Here is a 26,405-nt window from a genome sequence, read left to right on the forward strand (position 1 = left end):
CATGTCTTCTTAACGGGAGTCCAGGTGGCCATCTCCACAAATGGACTTTTCAGAATCCTTGGGTGGCACCGTAGTCGGAAACCAATTCTGGTTATCGCTTCTCGGCCTTTTGGCTAAGATCAAGTGTAGTATCTGTTCTTATCAGTTTAATATCTGATACGTCCCCTATCTGGGGACCATATATTAAATGGATTTTTAGAACAGGGAGATGGAAAAAGAGCTTGCTCTGTCCACTCCACGCATTGACCTGGTATTGCAGTATCTCCAGGACCGGTGCACCCCTTCTTTAATGCAGTTTCTAAAATCAGAAAGAATTGAATTCAATGCTTTTTGTTCATTTTGCTTGTTTGTCGGATTTTGGGATGGACTCTTTGGCTTTGCTTTTCTTCTCCTCATTGGATTTTTCATGTTAAAAGTTGCAGAAGCCAGATGACAAGCTCATTTTGGTTCAACTTCAGCAACTGTGCATTGCATTGCCATGTAATGTAATGTAATGCAATGCTATCTATCTAGCTCTCCCTCTATACTTCCTTTTGGATAAACAGACATATTAGGCAAGCATTTTGGAGCTTTCACCTAAATAACTACAGGTGGTGAGATAAGCTGCACAATATAATTGACCTTTCAGTATATTGTTGCACACACACCATCTATTTAGCAAATGCCCTTGTTATCAACAGCAGCCTTTTAAACTCACCTGAGCTAACAGGTATGTGAGCTGGTTACTCTGCTGCGCTTAAAATTTCTTTTTTGGTTTGCTACAATGCCTTTTCTGAAACGTTGTCTCCCTCTGCTGGAACACTGACTTCTTTCATTTAATGCCTGCAGACTATAAAAGAGAAACCAACCCAAAAAGTTTGGTTGATTAGTCTGTGGCATTCTTTGAAACTGTTGCTTATGGCGGTCTCTGTGAGCTTCTCAGTGACATTCAGCCATCCAGGTATCCCGCCTGCAGTAGACGGAATGTGGCAATGGAACGCTGGCTGCGCGTGTCATAATAGGCTCTGAGCCTTTATATACCTGCGCACAGCAGCAGCCACCTTCAGTCTGCTGCTGGACAGCCAGCAGCAGCAGCAGCAGGAGAGGTAATTAATCAGCAACCCTCCTGCTAAGGGTAGACAGCTGCTCGTTCCACCCCCCCCGCCTTAATTGGTTCTCCTCCCTTCCAACGGTGTTGAGGCGGGTGGGAACAGCCGGGGGTTGAGGGTACTGTGCTAAAAGAGGTGGAGTTATGCAGATCTAAAACGAGTGGATTGCAGCAGCAGCAAGCCGAAAAGTGCAGGCATGTGAGGGATCTAGAGGTTGACAGCATGTCTTCTTAACGGGAGTCCAGGTGGCCATCTCCACAAATGGACTTTTCAGAATCCTTGGGTGGCACCGTAGTCGGAAACCAATTCTGGTTATCGCTTCTCGGCCTTTTGGCTAAGATCAAGTGTAGTATCTGTTCTTATCAGTTTAATATCTGATACGTCCCCTATCTGGGGACCATATATTAAATGGATTTTTAGAACAGGGAGATGGAAAAAGAGCTTGCTCTGTCCACTCCACGCATTGACCTGGTATTGCAGTATCTCCAGGACCGGTGCACCCCTTCTTTAATGCAGTTTCTAAAATCAGAAAGAATTGAATTCAATGCTTTTTGTTCATTTTGCTTGTTTGTCGGATTTTGGGATGGACTCTTTGGCTTTGCTTTTCTTCTCCTCATTGGATTTTTCATGTTAAAAGTTGCAGAAGCCAGATGACAAGCTCATTTTGGTTCAACTTCAGCAACTGTGCATTGCATTGCCATGTAATGTAATGTAATGCAATGCTATCTATCTAGCTCTCCCTCTATACTTCCTTTTGGATAAACAGACATATTAGGCAAGCATTTTGGAGCTTTCACCTAAATAACTACAGGTGGTGAGATAAGCTGCACAATATAATTGACCTTTCAGTATATTGTTGCACACACACCATCTATTTAGCAAATGCCCTTGTTATCAACAGCAGCCTTTTAAACTCACCTGAGCTAACAGGTATGTGAGCTGGTTACTCTGCTGCGCTTAAAATTTCTTTTTTGGTTTGCTACAATGCCTTTTCTGAAACGTTGTCTCCCTCTGCTGGAACACTGACTTCTTTCATTTAATGCCTGCAGACTATAAAAGAGAAACCAACCCAAAAAGTTTGGTTGATTAGTCTGTGGCATTCTTTTAAACTGTTGCTTATGGCGGTCTCTGTGAGCTTCTCAGTGACATTCAGCCATCCAGGTATCCCGCCTGCAGTAGACGGAATGTGGCAATGGAACGCTGGCTGCGCGTGTCATAATAGGCTCTGAGCCTTTATATACCTGCGCACAGCAGCAGCCACCTTCAGTCTGCTGCTGGACAGCCAGCAGCAGCAGCAGGAGAGGTAATTAATCAGCAACCCTCCTGCTAAGGGTAGACAGCTGCTCGTTCCACCCCCCCCCCGCCTTAATTGGTTCTCCTCCCTTCCAACGGTGTTGAGGCGGGTGGGAACAGCCGGGGGTTGAGGGTACTGTGCTAAAAGAGGTGGAGTTATGCAGATCTAAAACGCGTGGATTGCAGCAGCAGCAAGCCGAAAAGTGCAGGCATGTGAGGGATCTAGAGGTTGACAGCATGTCTTCTTAACGGGAGTCCAGGTGGCCATCTCCACAAATGGACTTTTCAGAATCCTTGGGTGGCACCGTAGTCGGAAACCAATTCTGGTTATCGCTTCTCGGCCTTTTGGCTAAGATCAAGTGTAGTATCTGTTCTTATCAGTTTAATATCTGATACGTCCCCTATCTGGGGACCATATATTAAATGGATTTTTAGAACAGGGAGATGGAAAAAGAGCTTGCTCTGTCCACTCCACGCATTGACCTGGTATTGCAGTATCTCCAGGACCGGTGCACCCCTTCTTTAATGCAGTTTCTAAAATCAGAAAGAATTGAATTCAATGCTTTTTGTTCATTTTGCTTGTTTGTCGGATTTTGGGATGGACTCTTTGGCTTTGCTTTTCTTCTCCTCATTGGATTTTTCATGTTAAAAGTTGCAGAAGCCAGATGACAAGCTCATTTTGGTTCAACTTCAGCAACTGTGCATTGCATTGCCATGTAATGTAATGTAATGCAATGCTATCCATCTAGCTCTCCCTCTATACTTCCTTTTGGATAAACAGACATATTAGGCAAGCATTTTGGAGCTTTCACCTAAATAACTACAGGTGGTGAGATAAGCTGCACAATATAATTGACCTTTCAGTATATTGTTGCACACACACCATCTATTTAGCAAATGCCCTTGTTATCAACAGCAGCCTTTTAAACTCACCTGAGCTAACAGGTATGTGAGCTGGTTACTCTGCTGCGCTTAAAATTTCTTTTTTGGTTTGCTACAATGCCTTTTCTGAAACGTTGTCTCCCTCTGCTGGAACACTGACTTCTTTCATTTAATGCCTGCAGACTATAAAAGAGAAACCAACCCAAAAAGTTTGGTTGATTAGTCTGTGGCATTCTTTTAAACTGTTGCTTATGGCGGTCTCTGTGAGCTTCTCAGTGACATTCAGCCATCCAGGTATCCCGCCTGCAGTAGACGGAATGTGGCAATGGAACGCTGGCTGCGCGTGTCATAATAGGCTCTGAGCCTTTATATACCTGCGCACAGCAGCAGCCACCTTCAGTCTGCTGCTGGACAGCCAGCAGCAGCAGCAGCAGGAGAGGTAATTAATCAGCAACCCTCCTGCTAAGGGTAGACAGCTGCTCGTTCCACCCCCCCCTGCCTTAATTGGTTCTCCTCCCTTCCAACGGTGTTGAGGCGGGTGGGAACAGCCGGGGGTTGAGGGTACTGTGCTAAAAGAGGTGGAGTTATGCAGATCTAAAACGCGTGGATTGCAGCAGCAGCAAGCCGAAAAGTGCAGGCATGTGAGGGATCTAGAGGTTGACAGCATGTCTTCTTAACGGGAGTCCAGGTGGCCATCTCCACAAATGGACTTTTCAGAATCCTTGGGTGGCACCGTAGTCGGAAACCAATTCTGGTTATCGCTTCTCGGCCTTTTGGCTAAGATCAAGTGTAGTATCTGTTCTTATCAGTTTAATATCTGATACGTCCCCTATCTGGGGACCATATATTAAATGGATTTTTAGAACAGGGAGATGGAAAAAGAGCTTGCTCTGTCCACTCCACGCATTGACCTGGTATTGCAGTATCTCCAGGACCGGTGCACCCCTTCTTTAATGCAGTTTCTAAAATCAGAAAGAATTGAATTCAATGCTTTTTGTTCATTTTGCTTGTTTGTCGGATTTTGGGATGGACTCTTTGGCTTTGCTTTTCTTCTCCTCATTGGATTTTTCATGTTAAAAGTTGCAGAAGCCAGATGACAAGCTCATTTTGGTTCAACTTCAGCAACTGTGCATTGCATTGCCATGTAATGTAATGTAATGCAATGCTATCTATCTAGCTCTCCCTCTATACTTCCTTTTGGATAAACAGACATATTAGGCAAGCATTTTGGAGCTTTCACCTAAATAACTACAGGTGGTGAGATAAGCTGCACAATATAATTGACCTTTCAGTATATTGTTGCACACACACCATCTATTTAGCAAATGCCCTTGTTATCAACAGCAGCCTTTTAAACTCACCTGAGCTAACAGGTATGTGAGCCGGTTACTCTGCTGCGCTTAAAATTTCTTTTTTGGTTTGCTACAATGCCTTTTCTGAAACGTTGTCTCCCTCTGCTGGAACACTGACTTCTTTCATTTAATGCCTGCAGACTATAAAAGAGAAACCAACCCAAAAAGTTTGGTTGATTAGTCTGTGGCATTCTTTTAAACTGTTGCTTATGGCGGTCTCTGTGAGCTTCTCAGTGACATTCAGCCATCCAGGTATCCCGCCTGCAGTAGACGGAATGTGGCAATGGAACGCTGGCTGCGCGTGTCATAATAGGCTCTGAGCCTTTATATACCTGCGCACAGCAGCAGCCACCTTCAGTCTGCTGCTGGACAGCCAGCAGCAGCAGCAGCAGGAGAGGTAATTAATCAGCAACCCTCCTGCTAAGGGTAGACAGCTGCTCGTTCCACCCCCCCCCCCGCCTTAATTGGTTCTCCTCCCTTCCAACGGTGTTGAGGCGGGTGGGAACAGCCGGGGGTTGAGGGTACTGTGCTAAAAGAGGTGGAGTTATGCAGATCTAAAACGCGTGGATTGCAGCAGCAGCAAGCCGAAAAGTGCAGGCATGTGAGGGATCTAGAGGTTGACAGCATGTCTTCTTAACGGGAGTCCAGGTGGCCATCTCCACAAATGGACTTTTCAGAATCCTTGGGTGGCACCGTAGTCGGAAACCAATTCTGGTTATCGCTTCTCGGCCTTTTGGCTAAGATCAAGTGTAGTATCTGTTCTTATCAGTTTAATATCTGATACGTCCCCTATCTGGGGACCATATATTAAATGGATTTTTAGAACAGGGAGATGGAAAAAGAGCTTGCTCTGTCCACTCCACGCATTGACCTGGTATTGCAGTATCTCCAGGACCGGTGCACCCCTTCTTTAATGCAGTTTCTAAAATCAGAAAGAATTGAATTCAATGCTTTTTGTTCATTTTGCTTGTTTGTCGGATTTTGGGATGGACTCTTTGGCTTTGCTTTTCTTCTCCTCATTGGATTTTTCATGTTAAAAGTTGCAGAAGCCAGATGACAAGCTCATTTTGGTTCAACTTCAGCAACTGTGCATTGCATTGCCATGTAATGTAATGTAATGCAATGCTATCTATCTAGCTCTCCCTCTATACTTCCTTTTGGATAAACAGACATATTAGGCAAGCATTTTGGAGCTTTCACCTAAATAACTACAGGTGGTGAGATAAGCTGCACAATATAATTGACCTTTCAGTATATTGTTGCACACACACCATCTATTTAGCAAATGCCCTTGTTATCAACAGCAGCCTTTTAAACTCACCTGAGCTAACAGGTATGTGAGCTGGTTACTCTGCTGCGCTTAAAATTTCTTTTTTGGTTTGCTACAATGCCTTTTCTGAAACGTTGTCTCCCTCTGCTGGAACACTGACTTCTTTCATTTAATGCCTGCAGACTATAAAAGAGAAACCAACCCAAAAAGTTTGGTTGATTAGTCTGTGGCATTCTTTTAAACTGTTGCTTATGGCGGTCTCTGTGAGCTTCTCAGTGACATTCAGCCATCCAGGTATCCCGCCTGCAGTAGACGGAATGTGGCAATGGAACGCTGGCTGCGCGTGTCATAATAGGCTCTGAGCCTTTATATACCTGCGCACAGCAGCAGCCACCTTCAGTCTGCTGCTGGACAGCCAGCAGCAGCAGCAGCAGGAGAGGTAATTAATCAGCAACCCTCCTGCTAAGGGTAGACAGCTGCTCGTTCCACCCCCCCCCCCCGCCTTAATTGGTTCTCCTCCCTTCCAACGGTGTTGAGGCGGGTGGGAACAGCCGGGGGTTGAGGGTACTGTGCTAAAAGAGGTGGAGTTATGCAGATCTAAAACGCGTGGATTGCAGCAGCAGCAAGCCGAAAAGTGCAGGCATGTGAGGGATCTAGAGGTTGACAGCATGTCTTCTTAACGGGAGTCCAGGTGGCCATCTCCACAAATGGACTTTTCAGAATCCTTGGGTTGCACCGTAGTCGGAAACCAATTCTGGTTATCGCTTCTCGGCCTTTTGGCTAAGATCAAGTGTAGTATCTGTTCTTATCAGTTTAATATCTGATACGTCCCCTATCTGGGGACCATATATTAAATGGATTTTTAGAACAGGGAGATGGAAAAAGAGCTTGCTCTGTCCACTCCACGCATTGACCTGGTATTGCAGTATCTCCAGGACCGGTGCACCCCTTCTTTAATGCAGTTTCTAAAATCAGAAAGAATTGAATTCAATGCTTTTTGTTCATTTTGCTTGTTTGTCGGATTTTGGGATGGACTCTTTGGCTTTGCTTTTCTTCTCCTCATTGGATTTTTCATGTTAAAAGTTGCAGAAGCCAGATGACAAGCTCATTTTGGTTCAACTTCAGCAACTGTGCATTGCATTGCCATGTAATGTAATGTAATGCAATGCTATCTATCTAGCTCTCCCTCTATACTTCCTTTTGGATAAACAGACATATTAGGCAAGCATTTTGGAGCTTTCACCTAAATAACTACAGGTGGTGAGATAAGCTGCACAATATAATTGACCTTTCAGTATATTGTTGCACACACACCATCTATTTAGCAAATGCCCTTGTTATCAACAGCAGCCTTTTAAACTCACCTGAGCTAACAGGTATGTGAGCTGGTTACTCTGCTGCGCTTAAAATTTCTTTTTTGGTTTGCTACAATGCCTTTTCTGAAACGTTGTCTCCCTCTGCTGGAACACTGACTTCTTTCATTTAATGCCTGCAGACTATAAAAGAGAAACCAACCCAAAAAGTTTGGTTGATTAGTCTGTGGCATTCTTTTAAACTGTTGCTTATGGCGGTCTCTGTGAGCTTCTCAGTGACATTCAGCCATCCAGGTATCCCGCCTGCAGTAGACGGAATGTGGCAATGGAACGCTGGCTGCGCGTGTCATAATAGGCTCTGAGCCTTTATATACCTGCGCACAGCAGCAGCCACCTTCAGTCTGCTGCTGGACAGCCAGCAGCAGCAGCAGCAGGAGAGGTAATTAATCAGCAACCCTCCTGCTAAGGGTAGACAGCTGCTCGTTCCACCCCCCCCCCCCGCCTTAATTGGTTCTCCTCCCTTCCAACGGTGTTGAGGCGGGTGGGAACAGCCGGGGGTTGAGGGTACTGTGCTAAAAGAGGTGGAGTTATGCAGATCTAAAACGCGTGGATTGCAGCAGCAGCAAGCCGAAAAGTGCAGGCATGTGAGGGATCTAGAGGTTGACAGCATGTCTTCTTAACGGGAGTCCAGGTGGCCATCTCCACAAATGGACTTTTCAGAATCCTTGGGTTGCACCGTAGTCGGAAACCAATTCTGGTTATCGCTTCTCGGCCTTTTGGCTAAGATCAAGTGTAGTATCTGTTCTTATCAGTTTAATATCTGATACGTCCCCTATCTGGGGACCATATATTAAATGGATTTTTAGAACAGGGAGATGGAAAAAGAGCTTGCTCTGTCCACTCCACGCATTGACCTGGTATTGCAGTATCTCCAGGACCGGTGCACCCCTTCTTTAATGCAGTTTCTAAAATCAGAAAGAATTGAATTCAATGCTTTTTGTTCATTTTGCTTGTTTGTCGGATTTTGGGATGGACTCTTTGGCTTTGCTTTTCTTCTCCTCATTGGATTTTTCATGTTAAAAGTTGCAGAAGCCAGATGACAAGCTCATTTTGGTTCAACTTCAGCAACTGTGCATTGCATTGCCATGTAATGTAATGTAATGCAATGCTATCTATCTAGCTCTCCCTCTATACTTCCTTTTGGATAAACAGACATATTAGGCAAGCATTTTGGAGCTTTCACCTAAATAACTACAGGTGGTGAGATAAGCTGCACAATATAATTGACCTTTCAGTATATTGTTGCACACACACCATCTATTTAGCAAATGCCCTTGTTATCAACAGCAGCCTTTTAAACTCACCTGAGCTAACAGGTATGTGAGCTGGTTACTCTGCTGCGCTTAAAATTTCTTTTTTGGTTTGCTACAATGCCTTTTCTGAAACGTTGTCTCCCTCTGCTGGAACACTGACTTCTTTCATTTAATGCCTGCAGACTATAAAAGAGAAACCAACCCAAAAAGTTTGGTTGATTAGTCTGTGGCATTCTTTCAAACTGTTGCTTATGGCGGTCTCTGTGAGCTTCTCAGTGACATTCAGCCATCCAGGTATCCCGCCTGCAGTAGACGGAATGTGGCAATGGAACGCTGGCTGCGCGTGTCATAATAGGCTCTGAGCCTTTATATACCTGCGCACAGCAGCAGCCACCTTCAGTCTGCTGCTGGACAGCCAGCAGCAGCAGCAGCAGGAGAGGTAATTAATCAGCAACCCTCCTGCTAAGGGTAGACAGCTGCTCGTTCCACCCCCCCCTGCCTTAATTGGTTCTCCTCCCTTCCAACGGTGTTGAGGCGGGTGGGAACAGCCGGGGGTTGAGGGTACTGTGCTAAAAGAGGTGGAGTTATGCAGATCTAAAACGCGTGGATTGCAGCAGCAGCAAGCCGAAAAGTGCAGGCATGTGAGGGATCTAGAGGTTGACAGCATGTCTTCTTAACGGGAGTCCAGGTGGCCATCTCCACAAATGGACTTTTCAGAATCCTTGGGTGGCACCGTAGTCGGAAACCAATTCTGGTTATCGCTTCTCGGCCTTTTGGCTAAGATCAAGTGTAGTATCTGTTCTTATCAGTTTAATATCTGATACGTCCCCTATCTGGGGACCATATATTAAATGGATTTTTAGAACAGGGAGATGGAAAAAGAGCTTGCTCTGTCCACTCCACGCATTGACCTGGTATTGCAGTATCTCCAGGACCGGTGCACCCCTTCTTTAATGCAGTTTCTAAAATCAGAAAGAATTGAATTCAATGCTTTTTGTTCATTTTGCTTGTTTGTCGGATTTTGGGATGGACTCTTTGGCTTTGCTTTTCTTCTCCTCATTGGATTTTTCATGTTAAAAGTTGCAGAAGCCAGATGACAAGCTCATTTTGGTTCAACTTCAGCAACTGTGCATTGCATTGCCATGTAATGTAATGTAATGCAATGCTATCTATCTAGCTCTCCCTCTATACTTCCTTTTGGATAAACAGACATATTAGGCAAGCATTTTGGAGCTTTCACCTAAATAACTACAGGTGGTGAGATAAGCTGCACAATATAATTGACCTTTCAGTATATTGTTGCACACACACCACCTATTTAGCAAATGCCCTTGTTATCAACAGCAGCCTTTTAAACTCACCTGAGCTAACAGGTATGTGAGCCGGTTACTCTGCTGCGCTTAAAATTTCTTTTTTGGTTTGCTACAATGCCTTTTCTGAAACGTTGTCTCCCTCTGCTGGAACACTGACTTCTTTCATTTAATGCCTGCAGACTATAAAAGAGAAACCAACCCAAAAAGTTTGGTTGATTAGTCTGTGGCATTCTTTCAAACTGTTGCTTATGGCGGTCTCTGTGAGCTTCTCAGTGACATTCAGCCATCCAGGTATCCCGCCTGCAGTAGACGGAATGTGGCAATGGAACGCTGGCTGCGCGTGTCATAATAGGCTCTGAGCCTTTATGTACCTGCGCACAGCAGCAGCCACCTTCAGTCTGCTGCTGGACAGCCAGCAGCAGCAGCAGCAGGAGAGGTAATTAATCAGCAACCCTCCTGCTAAGGGTAGACAGCTGCTCGTTCCACCCCCCCCTGCCTTAATTGGTTCTCCTCCCTTCCAACGGTGTTGAGGCGGGTGGGAACAGCCGGGGGTTGAGGGTACTGTGCTAAAAGAGGTGGAGTTATGCAGATCTAAAACGCGTGGATTGCAGCAGCAGCAAGCCGAAAAGTGCAGGCATGTGAGGGATCTAGAGGTTGACAGCATGTCTTCTTAACGGGAGTCCAGGTGGCCATCTCCACAAATGGACTTTTCAGAATCCTTGGGTGGCACCGTAGTCGGAAACCAATTCTGGTTATCGCTTCTCGGCCTTTTGGCTAAGATCAAGTGTAGTATCTGTTCTTATCAGTTTAATATCTGATACGTCCCCTATCTGGGGACCATATATTAAATGGATTTTTAGAACAGGGAGATGGAAAAAGAGCTTGCTCTGTCCACTCCACGCATTGACCTGGTATTGCAGTATCTCCAGGACCGGTGCACCCCTTCTTTAATGCAGTTTCTAAAATCAGAAAGAATTGAATTCAATGCTTTTTGTTCATTTTGCTTGTTTGTCGGATTTTGGGATGGACTCTTTGGCTTTGCTTTTCTTCTCCTCATTGGATTTTTCATGTTAAAAGTTGCAGAAGCCAGATGACAAGCTCATTTTGGTTCAACTTCAGCAACTGTGCATTGCATTGCCATGTAATGTAATGTAATGCAATGCTATCTATCTAGCTCTCCCTCTATACTTCCTTTTGGATAAACAGACATATTAGGCAAGCATTTTGGAGCTTTCACCTAAATAACTACAGGTGGTGAGATAAGCTGCACAATATAATTGACCTTTCAGTATATTGTTGCACACACACCATCTATTTAGCAAATGCCCTTGTTATCAACAGCAGCCTTTTAAACTCACCTGAGCTAACAGGTATGTGAGCCGGTTACTCTGCTGCGCTTAAAATTTCTTTTTTGGTTTGCTACAATGCCTTTTCTGAAACGTTGTCTCCCTCTGCTGGAACACTGACTTCTTTCATTTAATGCCTGCAGACTATAAAAGAGAAACCAACCCAAAAAGTTTGGTTGATTAGTCTGTGGCATTCTTTTAAACTGTTGCTTATGGCGGTCTCTGTGAGCTTCTCAGTGACATTCAGCCATCCAGGTATCCCGCCTGCAGTAGACGGAATGTGGCAATGGAACGCTGGCTGCGCGTGTCATAATAGGCTCTGAGCCTTTATATACCTGCGCACAGCAGCAGCCACCTTCAGTCTGCTGCTGGACAGCCAGCAGCAGCAGCAGCAGGAGAGGTAATTAATCAGCAACCCTCCTGCTAAGGGTAGACAGCTGCTCGTTCCACCCCCCCCCCCGCCTTAATTGGTTCTCCTCCCTTCCAACGGTGTTGAGGCGGGTGGGAACAGCCGGGGGTTGAGGGTACTGTGCTAAAAGAGGTGGAGTTATGCAGATCTAAAACGCGTGGATTGCAGCAGCAGCAAGCCGAAAAGTGCAGGCATGTGAGGGATCTAGAGGTTGACAGCATGTCTTCTTAACGGGAGTCCAGGTGGCCATCTCCACAAATGGACTTTTCAGAATCCTTGGGTGGCACCGTAGTCGGAAACCAATTCTGGTTATCGCTTCTCGGCCTTTTGGCTAAGATCAAGTGTAGTATCTGTTCTTATCAGTTTAATATCTGATACGTCCCCTATCTGGGGACCATATATTAAATGGATTTTTAGAACAGGGAGATGGAAAAAGAGCTTGCTCTGTCCACTCCACGCATTGACCTGGTATTGCAGTATCTCCAGGACCGGTGCACCCCTTCTTTAATGCAGTTTCTAAAATCAGAAAGAATTGAATTCAATGCTTTTTGTTCATTTTGCTTGTTTGTCGGATTTTGGGATGGACTCTTTGGCTTTGTTTTTCTTCTCCTCATTGGATTTTTCATGTTAAAAGTTGCAGAAGCCAGATGACAAGCTCATTTTGGTTCAACTTCAGCAACTGTGCATTGCATTGCCATGTAATGTAATGTAATGCAATGCTATCTATCTAGCTCTCCCTCTATACTTCCTTTTGGATAAACAGACATATTAGGCAAGCATTTTGGAGCTTTCACCTAAATAACTACAGGTGGTGAGATAAGCTGCACAATATAATTGACCTTTCAGTATATTGTTGCACACACACCATCTATTTAGCAAATGCCCTTGTTATCAACAGCAGCCTTTTAAACTCACCTGAGCTAACAGGTATGTGAGCTGGTTACTCTGCTGCGCTTAAAATTTCTTTTTTGGTTTGCTACAATGCCTTTTCTGAAACGTTGTCTCCCTCTGCTGGAACACTGACTTCTTTCATTTAATGCCTGCAGACTATAAAAGAGAAACCAACCCAAAAAGTTTGGTTGATTAGTCTGTGGCATTCTTTTAAACTGTTGCTTATGGCGGTCTCTGTGAGCTTCTCAGTGACATTCAGCCATCCAGGTATCCCGCCTGCAGTAGACGGAATGTGGCAATGGAACGCTGGCTGCGCGTGTCATAATAGGCTCTGAGCCTTTATATACCTGCGCACAGCAGCAGCCACCTTCAGTCTGCTGCTGGACAGCCAGCAGCAGCAGCAGCAGGAGAGGTAATTAATCAGCAACCCTCCTGCTAAGGGTAGACAGCTGCTCGTTCCACCCCCCCACCCCCCGCCTTAATTGGTTCTCCTCCCTTCCAACGGTGTTGAGGCGGGTGGGAACAGCCGGGGGTTGAGGGTACTGTGCTAAAAGAGGTGGAGTTATGCAGATCTAAAACGCGTGGATTGCAGCAGCAGCAAGCCGAAAAGTGCAGGCATGTGAGGGATCTAGAGGTTGACAGCATGTCTTCTTAACGGGAGTCCAGGTGGCCATCTCCACAAATGGACTTTTCAGAATCCTTGGGTGGCACCGTAGTCGGAAACCAATTCTGGTTATCGCTTCTCGGCCTTTTGGCTAAGATCAAGTGTAGTATCTGTTCTTATCAGTTTAATATCTGATACGTCCCCTATCTGGGGACCATATATTAAATGGATTTTTAGAACAGGGAGATGGAAAAAGAGCTTGCTCTGTCCACTCCACGCATTGACCTGGTATTGCAGTATCTCCAGGACCGGTGCACCCCTTCTTTAATGCAGTTTCTAAAATCAGAAAGAATTGAATTCAATGCTTTTTGTTCATTTTGCTTGTTTGTCGGATTTTGGGATGGACTCTTTGGCTTTGCTTTTCTTCTCCTCATTGGATTTTTCATGTTAAAAGTTGCAGAAGCCAGATGACAAGCTCATTTTGGTTCAACTTCAGCAACTGTGCATTGCATTGCCATGTAATGTAATGTAATGCAATGCTATCTATCTAGCTCTCCCTCTATACTTCCTTTTGGATAAACAGACATATTAGGCAAGCATTTTGGAGCTTTCACCTAAATAACTACAGGTGGTGAGATAAGCTGCACAATATAATTGACCTTTCAGTATATTGTTGCACACACACCATCTATTTAGCAAATGCCCTTGTTATCAACAGCAGCCTTTTAAACTCACCTGAGCTAACAGGTATGTGAGCTGGTTACTCTGCTGCGCTTAAAATTTCTTTTTTGGTTTGCTACAATGCCTTTTCTGAAACGTTGTCTCCCTCTGCTGGAACACTGACTTCTTTCATTTAATGCCTGCAGACTATAAAAGAGAAACCAACCCAAAAAGTTTGGTTGATTAGTCTGTGGCATTCTTTTAAACTGTTGCTTATGGCGGTCTCTGTGAGCTTCTCAGTGACATTCAGCCATCCAGGTATCCCGCCTGCAGTAGACGGAATGTGGCAATGGAACGCTGGCTGCGCGTGTCATAATAGGCTCTGAGCCTTTATATACCTGCGCACAGCAGCAGCCACCTTCAGTCTGCTGCTGGACAGCCAGCAGCAGCAGCAGCAGGAGAGGTAATTAATCAGCAACCCTCCTGCTAAGGGTAGACAGCTGCTCGTTCCACCCCCCCCCCCACCTTAATTGGTTCTCCTCCCTTCCAACGGTGTTGAGGCGGGTGGGAACAGCCGGGGGTTGAGGGTACTGTGCTAAAAGAGGTGGAGTTATGCAGATCTAAAACGCGTGGATTGCAGCAGCAGCAAGCCGAAAAGTGCAGGCATGTGAGGGATCTAGAGGTTGACAGCATGTCTTCTTAACGGGAGTCCAGGTGGCCATCTCCACAAATGGACTTTTCAGAATCCTTGGGAGGCACCGTAGTCGGAAACCAATTCTGGTTATCGCTTCTCGGCCTTTTGGCTAAGATCAAGTGTAGTATCTGTTCTTATCAGTTTAATATCTGATACGTCCCCTATCTGGGGACCATATATTAAATGGATTTTTAGAACAGGGAGATGGAAAAAGAGCTTGCTCTGTCCACTCCACGCATTGACCTGGTATTGCAGTATCTCCAGGACCGGTGCACCCCTTCTTTAATGCAGTTTCTAAAATCAGAAAGAATTGAATTCAATGCTTTTTGTTCATTTTGCTTGTTTGTCGGATTTTGGGATGGACTCTTTGGCTTTGCTTTTCTTCTCCTCATTGGATTTTTCATGTTAAAAGTTGCAGAAGCCAGATGACAAGCTCATTTTGGTTCAACTTCAGCAACTGTGCATTGCATTGCCATGTAATGTAATGTAATGCAATGCTATCTATCTAGCTCTCCCTCTATACTTCCTTTTGGATAAACAGACATATTAGGCAAGCATTTTGGAGCTTTCACCTAAATAACTACAGGTGGTGAGATAAGCTGCACAATATAATTGACCTTTCAGTATATTGTTGCACACACACCATCTATTTAGCAAATGCCCTTGTTATCAACAGCAGCCTTTTAAACTCACCTGAGCTAACAGGTATGTGAGCTGGTTACTCTGCTGCGCTTAAAATTTCTTTTTTGGTTTGCTACAATGCCTTTTCTGAAACGTTGTCTCCCTCTGCTGGAACACTGACTTCTTTCATTTAATGCCTGCAGACTATAAAAGAGAAACCAACCCAAAAAGTTTGGTTGATTAGTCTGTGGCATTCTTTTAAACTGTTGCTTATGGCGGTCTCTGTGAGCTTCTCAGTGACATTCAGCCATCCAGGTATCCCGCCTGCAGTAGACGGAATGTGGCAATGGAACGCTGGCTGCGCGTGTCATAATAGGCTCTGAGCCTTTATATACCTGCGCACAGCAGCAGCCACCTTCAGTCTGCTGCTGGACAGCCAGCAGCAGCAGCAGCAGCAGGAGAGGTAATTAATCAGCAACCCTCCTGCTAAGGGTAGACAGCTGCTCGTTCCACCCCCCCCCCCCCGCCTTAATTGGTTCTCCTCCCTTCCAACGGTGTTGAGGCGGGTGGGAACAGCCGGGGGTTGAGGGTACTGTGCTAAAAGAGGTGGAGTTATGCAGATCTAAAACGCGTGGATTGCAGCAGCAGCAAGCCGAAAAGTGCAGGCATGTGAGGGATCTAGAGGTTGACAGCATGTCTTCTTAACGGGAGTCCAGGTGGCCATCTCCACAAATGGACTTTTCAGAATCCTTGGGTGGCACCGTAGTCGGAAACCAATTCTGGTTATCGCTTCTCGGCCTTTTGGCTAAGATCAAGTGTAGTATCTTTCGAAAAGGCGGTTTTGGATGTTGGCCGCCCTAGTAGATTGATACATTATGCACACTGGGGTTTAGGCGCTTGTTAGTACGCCAGGTGGCTAATATAGTCATCTGGTGGAAAGCATGGCCCCCCAGGATCGACGCCATTGGGCCGGGGAAGATCGAAAGCCCGAAGTGTGAAGTGCCCCAGGAGTGGTGACCCTGGGGTGCCTTAACTCACTGGGATTGGGAACCCCACTTGAGTTTATGGCACATTTGCACAAGCACTTCAAATTTTCTTTCTTCGCACACACCCTTATTCCGGGCCTTCTGGCCTTAGGATGGGGAATTTTTCAATTCCCGGTCGAAGGTCCGGGCAGTATTATACTGTGAAACCTTCACTATTTATTTAATTTCTTTGTCACTGTGTGTCCACTTATTCACGTGTGTCACGTCCTACTAGGATTTTGTCGGGATGCGGTTCCCTTACGGGTTCCTCTCTTGGCAGGTCTAGGGGGGGAGTGTGTGGCCATCAGGTTCCGCTCCCCCCTGAACCCCCCTGGCTCTCCTCTTTCGGGAGGAGAGCGTTGTTGGCTCCCCTCTTCCGGGAGGGGAGCACAGTCTTTGGCTCCCAGTGCCTTGCTCGGGTGAGAACTCGGGCAGGTGCTGGGGGTAAGATTGGGTCGCCTCTGGCTTCGGCTGGAGGTGGCTTTTTGTCCCTGTTCCTCGCTGTGGCCTTTTGGCTCGGAGGGACGGGGAATGGTTTGGGGGACCCTTCTCCTTTTGGAGAGGGTTTCAAGAAGACCAGCATCCTAGTGCACTTTTTTTGTGGCACTTGTCACTTTTTTAAGCGCACTCGGGTTTTGTACACGAATTCGGGCTTTCGCAAAAAAAAAAAAAAATCTGTTCTTATCAGTTTAATATCTGATATGTCCCCTATCTGGGGACCATATATTAAATGGATTTTTAGAACAGGGAGATGGAAAAAGAGCTTGCTCTGTCCACTCCACGCATTGACCTGGTATTGCAGTATCTCCAGGACCGGTGCACCCCTTCTTTAATGCAGTTTCTAAAATCAGAAAGAATTGAATTCAATGCTTTTTGTTCATTTTGCTTGTTTGTCGGATTTTGGGATGGACTCTTTGGCTTTGCTTTTCTTCTCCTCATTGGATTTTTCATGTTAAAAGTTGCAGAAGCCAGATGACAAGCTCATTTTGGTTCAACTTCAGCAACTGTGCATTGCATTGCCATGTAATGTAATGTAATGCAATGCTATCTATCTAGCTCTCCCTCTATACTTCCTTTTGGATAAACAGACATATTAGGCAAGCATTTTGGAGCTTTCACCTAAATAACTACAGGTGGTGAGATAAGCTGCACAATATAATTGACCTTTCAGTATATTGTTGCACACACACCATCTATTTAGCAAATGCCCTTGTTATCAACAGCAGCCTTTTAAACTCACCTGAGCTAACAGGTATGTGAGCTGGTTACTCTGCTGCGCTTAAAATTTCTTTTTTGGTTTGCTACAATGCCTTTTCTGAAACGTTGTCTCCCTCTGCTGGAACACTGACTTCTTTCATTTAATGCCTGCAGACTATAAAAGAGAAACCAACCCAAAAAGTTTGGTTGATTAGTCTGTGGCATTCTTTTAAACTGCTGCTTATGGCGGTCTCTGTGAGCTTCTCAGTGACATTCAGCCATCCAGGTATCCCGCCTGCAGTAGACGGAATGTGGCAATGGAACGCTGGCTGCGCGTGTCATAATAGGCTCTGAGCCTTTATATACCTGCGCACAGCAGCAGCCACCTTCAGTCTGCTGCTGGACAGCCAGCAGCAGCAGCAGGAGAGGTAATTAATCAGCAACCCTCCTGCTAAGGGTAGACAGCTGCTCGTTCCACCCCCCCCCCGCCTTAATTGGTTCTCCTCCCTTCCAACGGTGTTGAGGCGGGTGGGAACAGCCGGGGGTTGAGGGTACTGTGCTAAAAGAGGTGGAGTTATGCAGATCTAAAACGCGTGGATTGCAGCAGCAGCAAGCCGAAAAGTGAAGGCATGTGAGGGATCTAGAGGTTGACAGCATGTCTTCTTAACGGGAGTCCAGGTGGCCATCTCCACAAATGGACTTTTCAGAATCCTTGGGTGGCACCGTAGTCGGAAACCAATTCTGGTTATCGCTTCTCGGCCTTTTGGCTAAGATCAAGTGTAGTATCTGTTCTTATCAGTTTAATATCTGATACGTCCCCTATCTGGGGACCATATATTAAATGGATTTTTAGAACAGGGAGATGGAAAAAGAGCTTGCTCTGTCCACTCCACGCATTGACCTGGTATTGCAGTATCTCCAGGACCGGTGCACCCCTTCTTTAATGCAGTTTCTAAAATCAGAAAGAATTGAATTCAATGCTTTTTGTACATTTTGCTTGTTTGTCGGATTTTGGGATGGTCTCTTTGGCTTTGCTTTTCTTCTCCTCATTGGATTTTTCATGTTAAAAGTTGCAGAAGCCAGATGACAAGCTCATTTTGGTTCAACTTCAGCAACTGTGCATTGCATTGCCATGTAATGTAATGCAATGCTATCTATCTAGCTCTCCCTCTATACTTCCTTTTGGATAAACAGACATATTAGGCAAGCATTTTGGAGCTTTCACCTAAATAACTACAGGTGGTGAGATAAGCTGCACAATATAATTCACCTTTCAGTATATTGTTGCACACACACCATCTATTTAGCAAATGCCCTTGTTATCAACAGCAGCCTTTTAAACTCACCTGAGCTAACAGGTATGTGAGCTGGTTACTCTGCTGCGCTTAAAATTTCTTTTTTGGTTTGCTACAATGCCTTTTCTGAAACGTTGTCTCCCTCTGCTGGAACACTGACTTCTTTCATTTAATGCCTGCAGACTATAAAAGAGAAACCAACCCAAAAAGTTTGGTTGATTAGTCTGTGGCATTCTTTTAAACTGTTGCTTATGGCGGTCTCTGTGAGCTTCTCAGTGACATTCAGCCATCCAGGTATCCCGTCTGCAGTAGACGGAATGTGGCAATGGAACGCTGGCTGCGCGTGTCATAATAGGCTCTGAGCCTTTATATACCTGCGCACAGCAGCAGCCACCTTCAGTCTGCTGCTGGACAGCCAGCAGCAGCAGCAGCAGGAGAGGTAATTAATCAGCAACCCTCCTGCTAAGGGTAGACAGCTGCTCGTTCCACCCCCCCACCCCCCGCCTTAATTGGTTCTCCTCCCTTCCAACGGTGTTGAGGCGGGTGGGAACAGCCGGGGGTTGAGGGTACTGTGCTAAAAGAGGTGGAGTTATGCAGATCTAAAACGCGTGGATTGCAGCAGCAGCAAGCCGAAAAGTGCAGGCATGTGAGGGATCTAGAGGTTGACAGCATGTCTTCTTAACGGGAGTCCAGGTGGCCATCTCCACAAATGGACTTTTCAGAATCCTTGGGTGGCACCGTAGTCGGAAACCAATTCTGGTTATCGCTTCTCGGCCTTTTGGCTAAGATCAAGTGTAGTATCTGTTCTTATCAGTTTAATATCTGATACGTCCCCTATCTGGGGACCATATATTAAATGGATTTTTAGAACAGGGAGATGGAAAAAGAGCTTGCTCTGTCCACTCCACGCATTGACCTGGTATTGCAGTATCTCCAGGACCGGTGCAACCCTTCTTTAATGCAGTTTCTAAAATCAGAAAGAATTGAATTCAATGCTTTTTGTTCATTTTGCTTGTTTGTCGGATTTTGGGATGGACTCTTTGGCTTTGCTTTTCTTCTCCTCATTGGATTTTTCATGTTAAAAGTTGCAGAAGCCAGATGACAAGCTCATTTTGGTTCAACTTCAGCAACTGTGCATTGCATTGCCATGTAATGTAATGTAATGCAATGCTATCTATCTAGCTCTCCCTCTATACTTCCTTTTGGATAAACAGACATATTAGGCAAGCATTTTGGAGCTTTCACCTAAATAACTACAGGTGGTGAGATAAGCTGCACAATATAATTGACCTTTCAGTATATTGTTGCACACACACCATCTATTTAGCAAATGCCCTTGTTATCAACAGCAGCCTTTTAAACTCACCTGAGCTAACAGGTATGTGAGCTGGTTACTCTGCTGCGCTTAAAATTTCTTTTTTGGTTTGCTACAATGCCTTTTCTGAAACGTTGTCTCCCTCTGCTGGAACACTGACTTCTTTCATTTAATGCCTGCAGACTATAAAAGAGAAACCAACCCAAAAAGTTTGGTTGATTAGTCTGTGGCATTCTTTTAAACTGTTGCTTATGGCGGTCTCTGTGAGCTTCTCAGTGACATTCAGCCATCCAGGTATCCCGCCTGCAGTAGACGGAATGTGGCAATGGAACGCTGGCTGCGCGTGTCATAATAGGCTCTGAGCCTTTATATACCTGCGCACAGCAGCAGCCACCTTCAGTCTGCTGCTGGACAGCCAGCAGCAGCAGCAGGAGAGGTAATTAATCAGCAACCCTCCTGCTAAGGGTAGACAGCTGCTCGTTCCACCCCCCCCCCCCGCCTTAATTGGTTCTCCTCCCTTCCAACGGTGTTGAGGCGGGTGGGAACAGCCGGGGGTTGAGGGTACTGTGCTAAAAGAGGTGGAGTTATGCAGATCTAAAACGCGTGGATTGCAGCAGCAGCAAGCCGAAAAGTGCAGGCATGTGAGGGATCTAGAGGTTGACAGCATGTCTTCTTAACGGGAGTCCAGGTGGCCATCTCCACAAATGGACTTTTCAGAATCCTTGGGTGGCACCGTAGTCGGAAACCAATTCTGGTTATCGCTTCTCGGCCTTTTGGCTAAGATCAAGTGTAGTATCTTTCGAAAAGGCGGTTTTGGATGTTGGCCGCCCTAGTAGATTGATACATTATGCACACTGGGGTTTAGGCGCTTGTTAGTACGCCAGGTGGCTAATATAGTCATCTGGTGGAAAGCATGTCCCCCCAGGATCGACGCCATTGGGCCGGGGAAGATCGAAAGCCCGAAGTGTGAAGTGCCCCAGGAGTGGTGACCCTGGGGTGCCTTAACTCACTGGGATTGGGAACCCCACTTGAGTTTATGGCACATTTGCACAAGCACTTCAAATTTTCTTTCTTCGCACACACCCTTATTCCGGGCCTTCTGGCCTTAGGATGGGGAATTTTTCAATTCCCGGTCGAAGGTCCGGGCAGTATTATACTGTGAAACCTTCACTATTTATTTAATTTCTTTGTCACTGTGTGTCCACTTATTCACGTGTGTCATGTCCTACTAGGATTTTGTCGGGATGCGGTTCCCTTACGGGTTCCTCTCTTGGCAGGTCTAGGGGGGGAGTGTGTGGCCATCAGGTTCCGCTCCCCCCTGAACCCCCCTGGCTCTCCTCTTTCGGGAGGAGAGCGTTGTTGGCTCCCCTCTTCCGGGAGGGGAGCACAGTCTTTGGCTCCCAGTGCCTTGCTCGGGTGAGAACTCGGGCAGGTGCTGGGGGTAAGATTGGGTCGCCTCTGGCTTCGGCTGGAGGTGGCTTTTTGTCCCTGTTCCTCGCTGTGGCCTTTTGGCTCGGAGGGACGGGGAATGGTTTGGGGGACCCTTCTCCTTTTGGAGAGGGTTTCAAGAAGACCAGCATCCTAGTGCACTTTTTTTGTGGCACTTGTCACTTTTTTAAGCGCACTCGGGTTTTGTACACGAATTCGGGCTTTCAAAAAGAAAAAAATCTGTTCTTATCAGTTTAATATCTGATACGTCCCCTATCTGGGGACCATATATTAAATGGATTTTTAGAACAGGGAGATGGAAAAAGAGCTTGCTCTGTCCACTCCACGCATTGACCTGGTATTGCAGTATCTCCAGGACCGGTGCACCCCTTCTTTAATGCAGTTTCTAAAATCAGAAAGAATTGAATTCAATGCTTTTTGTTCATTTTGCTTGTTTGTCGGATTTTGGGATGGACTCTTTGGCTTTGCTTTTCTTCTCCTCATTGGATTTTTCATGCTAAAAGTTGCAGAAGCCAGATGACAAGCTCATTTTGGTTCAACTTCAGCAACTGTGCATTGCATTGCCATGTAATGTAATGTAATGCAATGCTATCTATCTAGCTCTCCCTCTATACTTCCTTTTGGATAAACAGACATATTAGGCAAGCATTTTGGAGCTTTCACCTAAATAACTACAGGTGGTGAGATAAGCTGCACAATATAATTGACCTTTCAGTATATTGTTGCACACACACCATCTATTTAGCAAATGCCCTTGTTATCAACAGCAGCCTTTTAAACTCACCTGAGCTAACAGGTATGTGAGCTGGTTACTCTGCTGCGCTTAAAATTTCTTTTTTGGTTTGCTACAATGCCTTTTCTGAAACGTTGTCTCCCTCTGCTGGAACACTGACTTCTTTCATTTAATGCCTGCAGACTATAAAAGAGAAACCAACCCAAAAAGTTTGGTTGATTAGTCTGTGGCATTCTTTTAAACTGTTGCTTATGGCGGTCTCTGTGAGCTTCTCAGTGACATTCAGCCATCCAGGTATCCCGCCTGCAGTAGACGGAATGTGGCAATGGAACGCTGGCTGCGCGTGTCATAATAGGCTCTGAGCCTTTATATACCTGCGCACAGCAGCAGCCACCTTCAGTCTGCTGCTGGACAGCCAGCAGCAGCAGCAGCAGGAGAGGTAATTAATCAGCAACCCTCCTGCTAAGGGTAGACAGCTGCTCGTTCCACCCCCCCCCCCCCGCCTTAATTGGTTCTCCTCCCTTCCAACGATGTTGAGGCGGGTGGGAACAGCCGGGGGTTGAGGGTACTGTGCTAAAAGAGTTGGAGTTATGCAGATCTAAAACGCGTGGATTGCAGCAGCAGCAAGCCGAAAAGTGCAGGCATGTGAGGGATCTAGAGGTTGACAGCATGTCTTCTTAACGGGAGTCCAGGTGGCCATCTCCACAAATGGACTTTTCAGAATCCTTGGGTGGCACCGTAGTCGGAAACCAATTCTGGTTATCGCTTCTCGGCCTTTTGGCTAAGATCAAGTGTAGTATCTGTTCTTATCAGTTTAATATCTGATACGTCCCCTATCTGGGGACCATATATTAAATGGATTTTTAGAACAGGGAGATGGAAAAAGAGCTTGCTCTGTCCACTCCACGCATTGACCTGGTATTGCAGTATCTCCAGGACCGGTGCACCCCTTCTTTAATGCAGTTTCTAAAATCAGAAAGAATTGAATTCAATGCTTTTTGTTCATTTTGCTTGTTTGTCGGATTTTGGGATGGACTCTTTGGCTTTGCTTTTCTTCTCCTCATTGGATTTTTCATGTTAAAAGTTGCAGAAGCCAGATGACAAGCTCATTTTGGTTCAACTTCAGCAACTGTGCATTGCATTGCCATGTAATGTAATGTAATGCAATGCTATCTATCTAGCTCTCCCTCTATACTTCCTTTTGGATAAACAGACATATTAGGCAAGCATTTTGGAGCTTTCACCTAAATAACTACAGGTGGTGAGATAAGCTGCACAATATAATTGACCTTTCAGTATATTGTTGCACACACACCATCTATTTAGCAAATGCCCTTGTTATCAACAGCAGCCTTTTAAACTCACCTGAGCTAACAGGTATGTGAGCTGGTTACTCTGCTGCGCTTAAAATTTCTTTTTTGGTTTGCTACAATGCCTTTTCTGAAACGTTGTCTCCCTCTGCTGGAACACTGACTTCTTTCATTTAATGCCTGCAGACTATAAAAGAGAAACCAACCCAAAAAGTTTGGTTGATTAGTCTGTGGCATTCTTTTAAACTGTTGCTTATGGCGGTCTCTGTGAGCTTCTCAGTGACATTCAGCCATCCAGGTATCCCGCCTGCAGTAGACGGAATGTGGCAATGGAACGCTGGCTGCGCGTGTCATAATAGGCTCTGAGCCTTTATATACCTGCGCACAGCAGCAGCCACCTTCAGTCTGCTGCTGGACAGCCAGCAGCAGCAGCAGCAGGAGAGGTAATTAATCAGCAACCCTCCTGCTAAGGGTAGACAGCTGCTCGTTCCACCCCCCCCCCCGCCTTAATTGGTTCTCCTCCCTTCCAACGGTGTTGAGGCGGGTGGGAACAGCCGGGGGTTGAGGGTACTGTGCTAAAAGAGGTGGAGTTATGCAGATCTAAAACGCGTGGATTGCAGCAGCAGCAAGCCGAAAAGTGCAGGCATGTGAGGGATCTAGAGGTTGACAGCATGTCTTCTTAACGGGAGTCCAGGTGGCCATCTCCACAAATGGACTTTTCAGAATCCTTGGGTGGCACCGTAGTCGGAAACCAATTCTGGTTATCGCTTCTCGGCCTTTTGGCTAAGATCAAGTGTAGTATCTGTTCTTATCAGTTTAATATCTGATACGTCCCCTATCTGGGGACCATATATTAAATGGATTTTTAGAACAGGGAGATGGAAAAAGAGCTTGCTCTGTCCACTCCACGCATTGACCTGGTATTGCAGTATCTCCAGGACCGGTGCACCCCTTCTTTAATGCAGTTTCTAAAATCAGAAAGAATTGAATTCAATGCTTTTTGTTCATTTTGCTTGTTTGTCGGATTTTGGGATGGACTCTTTGGCTTTGCTTTTCTTCTCCTCATTGGATTTTTCATGTTAAAAGTTGCAGAAGCCAGATGACAAGCTCATTTTGGTTCAACTTCAGCAACTGTGCATTGCATTGCCATGTAATGTAATGTAATGCAATGCTATCTATCTAGCTCTCCCTCTATACTTCCTTTTGGATAAACAGACATATTAGGCAAGCATTTTGGAGCTTTCACCTAAATAACTACAGGTGGTGAGATAAGCTGCACAATATAATTGACCTTTCAGTATATTGTTGCACACACACCATCTATTTAGCAAATGCCCTTGTTATCAACAGCAGCCTTTTAAACTCACCTGAGCTAACAGGTATGTGAGCTGGTTACTCTGCTGCGCTTAAAATTTCTTTTTTGGTTTGCTACAATGCCTTTTCTGAAACGTTGTCTCCCTCTGCTGGAACACTGACTTCTTTCATTTAATGCCTGCAGACTATAAAAGAGAAACCAACCCAAAAAGTTTGGTTGATTAGTCTGTGGCATTCTTTTAAACTGTTGCTTATGGCGGTCTCTGTGAGCTTCTCAGTGACATTCAGCCATCCAGGTATCCCGCCTGCAGTAGACGGAATGTGGCAATGGAACGCTGGCTGCGCGTGTCATAATAGGCTCTGAGCCTTTATATACCTGCGCACAGCAGCAGCCACCTTCAGTCTGCTGCTGGACAGCCAGCAGCAGCAGCAGCAGGAGAGGTAATTAATCAGCAACCCTCCTGCTAAGGGTAGACAGCTGCTCGTTCCACCCCCCCCCCCCCCGCCTTAATTGGTTCTCCTCCCTTCCAACGATGTTGAGGCGGGTGGGAACAGCCGGGGGTTGAGGGTACTGTGCTAAAAGAGTTGGAGTTATGCAGATCTAAAACGCGTGGATTGCAGCAGCAGCAAGCCGAAAAGTGCAGGCATGTGAGGGATCTAGAGGTTGACAGCATGTCTTCTTAACGGGAGTCCAGGTGGCCATCTCCACAAATGGACTTTTCAGAATCCTTGGGTGGCACCGTAGTCGGAAACCAATTCTGGTTATCGCTTCTCGGCCTTTTGGCTAAGATCAAGTGTAGTATCTGTTCTTATCAGTTTAATATCTGATACGTCCCCTATCTGGGGACCATATATTAAATGGATTTTTAGAACAGGGAGATGGAAAAAGAGCTTGCTCTGTCCACTCCACGCATTGACCTGGTATTGCAGTATCTCCAGGACCGGTGCACCCCTTCTTTAATGCAGTTTCTAAAATCAGAAAGAATTGAATTCAATGCTTTTTGTTCATTTTGCTTGTTTGTCGGATTTTGGGATGGACTCTTTGGCTTTGCTTTTCTTCTCCTCATTGGATTTTTCATGTTAAAAGTTGCAGAAGCCAGATGACAAGCTCATTTTGGTTCAACTTCAGCAACTGTGCATTGCATTGCCATGTAATGTAATGTAATGCAATGCTATCTATCTAGCTCTCCCTCTATACTTCCTTTTGGATAAACAGACATATTAGGCAAGCATTTTGGAGCTTTCACCTAAATAACTACAGGTGGTGAGATAAGCTGCACAATATAATTGACCTTTCAGTATATTGTTGCACACACACCATCTATTTAGCAAATGCCCTTGTTATCAACAGCAGCCTTTTAAACTCACCTGAGCTAACAGGTATGTGAGCTGGTTACTCTGCTGCGCTTAAAATTTCTTTTTTGGTTTGCTACAATGCCTTTTCTGAAACGTTGTCTCCCTCTGCTGGAACACTGACTTCTTTCATTTAATGCCTGCAGACTATAAAAGAGAAACCAACCCAAAAAGTTTGGTTGATTAGTCTGTGGCATTCTTTTAAACTGTTGCTTATGGCGGTCTCTGTGAGCTTCTCAGTGACATTCAGCCATCCAGGTATCCCGCCTGCAGTAGACGGAATGTGGCAATGGAACGCTGGCTGCGCGTGTCATAATAGGCTCTGAGCCTTTACATACCTGCGCACAGCAGCAGCCACCTTCAGT

At 45.6% G+C, this 26,405-nt stretch overlaps 18 non-coding genes and 3 pseudogenes across 18 annotated transcripts; all 21 read left to right on the forward strand.

Moving 5' to 3' along the window:
• The first annotated feature begins 93 nt into the window (after nucleotides 1-93).
• Nucleotides 94-284, forward strand: LOC141198955 (U2 spliceosomal RNA). Its single transcript, XR_012270719.1, has one exon. It is a non-coding gene; the product is annotated as a U2 spliceosomal RNA (small nuclear RNA).
• A 1,118-nt stretch (nucleotides 285-1,402) lies between these two features.
• LOC141198956 (U2 spliceosomal RNA) lies at nucleotides 1,403-1,593 on the forward strand. Its single transcript, XR_012270720.1, has one exon. It is a non-coding gene; the product is annotated as a U2 spliceosomal RNA (small nuclear RNA).
• A 1,117-nt stretch (nucleotides 1,594-2,710) lies between these two features.
• On the forward strand, nucleotides 2,711-2,901 carry LOC141198957 (U2 spliceosomal RNA). Its single transcript, XR_012270721.1, has one exon. It is a non-coding gene; the product is annotated as a U2 spliceosomal RNA (small nuclear RNA).
• Nucleotides 2,902-4,020: 1,119 nt separating this feature from the next.
• Nucleotides 4,021-4,211, forward strand: LOC141198959 (U2 spliceosomal RNA). Its single transcript, XR_012270723.1, has one exon. It is a non-coding gene; the product is annotated as a U2 spliceosomal RNA (small nuclear RNA).
• A 1,121-nt stretch (nucleotides 4,212-5,332) lies between these two features.
• LOC141198960 (U2 spliceosomal RNA) lies at nucleotides 5,333-5,523 on the forward strand. Its single transcript, XR_012270724.1, has one exon. It is a non-coding gene; the product is annotated as a U2 spliceosomal RNA (small nuclear RNA).
• Nucleotides 5,524-6,645: 1,122 nt separating this feature from the next.
• Nucleotides 6,646-6,836, forward strand: LOC141198961 (U2 spliceosomal RNA). The gene has a single exon (XR_012270726.1). It is a non-coding gene; the product is annotated as a U2 spliceosomal RNA (small nuclear RNA).
• Nucleotides 6,837-7,958: 1,122 nt separating this feature from the next.
• On the forward strand, nucleotides 7,959-8,149 carry LOC141198962 (U2 spliceosomal RNA). The gene has a single exon (XR_012270727.1). It is a non-coding gene; the product is annotated as a U2 spliceosomal RNA (small nuclear RNA).
• Nucleotides 8,150-9,268: 1,119 nt separating this feature from the next.
• On the forward strand, nucleotides 9,269-9,459 carry LOC141198963 (U2 spliceosomal RNA). The gene has a single exon (XR_012270728.1). It is a non-coding gene; the product is annotated as a U2 spliceosomal RNA (small nuclear RNA).
• Nucleotides 9,460-10,578: 1,119 nt separating this feature from the next.
• LOC141198964 (U2 spliceosomal RNA) lies at nucleotides 10,579-10,769 on the forward strand. Its single transcript, XR_012270729.1, has one exon. It is a non-coding gene; the product is annotated as a U2 spliceosomal RNA (small nuclear RNA).
• Nucleotides 10,770-11,890: 1,121 nt separating this feature from the next.
• On the forward strand, nucleotides 11,891-12,081 carry LOC141198965 (U2 spliceosomal RNA). Its single transcript, XR_012270730.1, has one exon. It is a non-coding gene; the product is annotated as a U2 spliceosomal RNA (small nuclear RNA).
• A 1,124-nt stretch (nucleotides 12,082-13,205) lies between these two features.
• LOC141198966 (U2 spliceosomal RNA) lies at nucleotides 13,206-13,396 on the forward strand. Its single transcript, XR_012270732.1, has one exon. It is a non-coding gene; the product is annotated as a U2 spliceosomal RNA (small nuclear RNA).
• Nucleotides 13,397-14,517: 1,121 nt separating this feature from the next.
• On the forward strand, nucleotides 14,518-14,708 carry LOC141198967 (U2 spliceosomal RNA). The gene has a single exon (XR_012270733.1). It is a non-coding gene; the product is annotated as a U2 spliceosomal RNA (small nuclear RNA).
• Nucleotides 14,709-15,834: 1,126 nt separating this feature from the next.
• Nucleotides 15,835-15,926, forward strand: LOC141201034 (U2 spliceosomal RNA; annotated as a pseudogene).
• Nucleotides 15,927-16,720: 794 nt separating this feature from the next.
• On the forward strand, nucleotides 16,721-16,901 carry LOC141200913 (U2 spliceosomal RNA; annotated as a pseudogene).
• A 1,117-nt stretch (nucleotides 16,902-18,018) lies between these two features.
• LOC141198968 (U2 spliceosomal RNA) lies at nucleotides 18,019-18,209 on the forward strand. The gene has a single exon (XR_012270734.1). It is a non-coding gene; the product is annotated as a U2 spliceosomal RNA (small nuclear RNA).
• Nucleotides 18,210-19,328: 1,119 nt separating this feature from the next.
• On the forward strand, nucleotides 19,329-19,519 carry LOC141200248 (U2 spliceosomal RNA). The gene has a single exon (XR_012271973.1). It is a non-coding gene; the product is annotated as a U2 spliceosomal RNA (small nuclear RNA).
• Nucleotides 19,520-20,638: 1,119 nt separating this feature from the next.
• LOC141201025 (U2 spliceosomal RNA) lies at nucleotides 20,639-20,730 on the forward strand (annotated as a pseudogene).
• Nucleotides 20,731-21,519: 789 nt separating this feature from the next.
• LOC141200872 (U2 spliceosomal RNA) lies at nucleotides 21,520-21,701 on the forward strand. The gene has a single exon (XR_012272572.1). It is a non-coding gene; the product is annotated as a U2 spliceosomal RNA (small nuclear RNA).
• Nucleotides 21,702-22,824: 1,123 nt separating this feature from the next.
• LOC141198970 (U2 spliceosomal RNA) lies at nucleotides 22,825-23,015 on the forward strand. Its single transcript, XR_012270736.1, has one exon. It is a non-coding gene; the product is annotated as a U2 spliceosomal RNA (small nuclear RNA).
• A 1,121-nt stretch (nucleotides 23,016-24,136) lies between these two features.
• LOC141198971 (U2 spliceosomal RNA) lies at nucleotides 24,137-24,327 on the forward strand. Its single transcript, XR_012270737.1, has one exon. It is a non-coding gene; the product is annotated as a U2 spliceosomal RNA (small nuclear RNA).
• Nucleotides 24,328-25,451: 1,124 nt separating this feature from the next.
• Nucleotides 25,452-25,642, forward strand: LOC141198973 (U2 spliceosomal RNA). The gene has a single exon (XR_012270738.1). It is a non-coding gene; the product is annotated as a U2 spliceosomal RNA (small nuclear RNA).
• The last annotated feature ends 763 nt before the right edge of the window (nucleotides 25,643-26,405 follow it).

The sequence above is a fragment of the Phyllobates terribilis genome, unplaced genomic scaffold, assembly GCF_046119375.1.
Source record: "Phyllobates terribilis strain yellow unplaced genomic scaffold, ASM4611937v1 Scaffold_108__1_contigs__length_5656254, whole genome shotgun sequence".
NCBI classification, from domain to species: Eukaryota; Metazoa; Chordata; class Amphibia; order Anura; family Dendrobatidae; genus Phyllobates; species Phyllobates terribilis.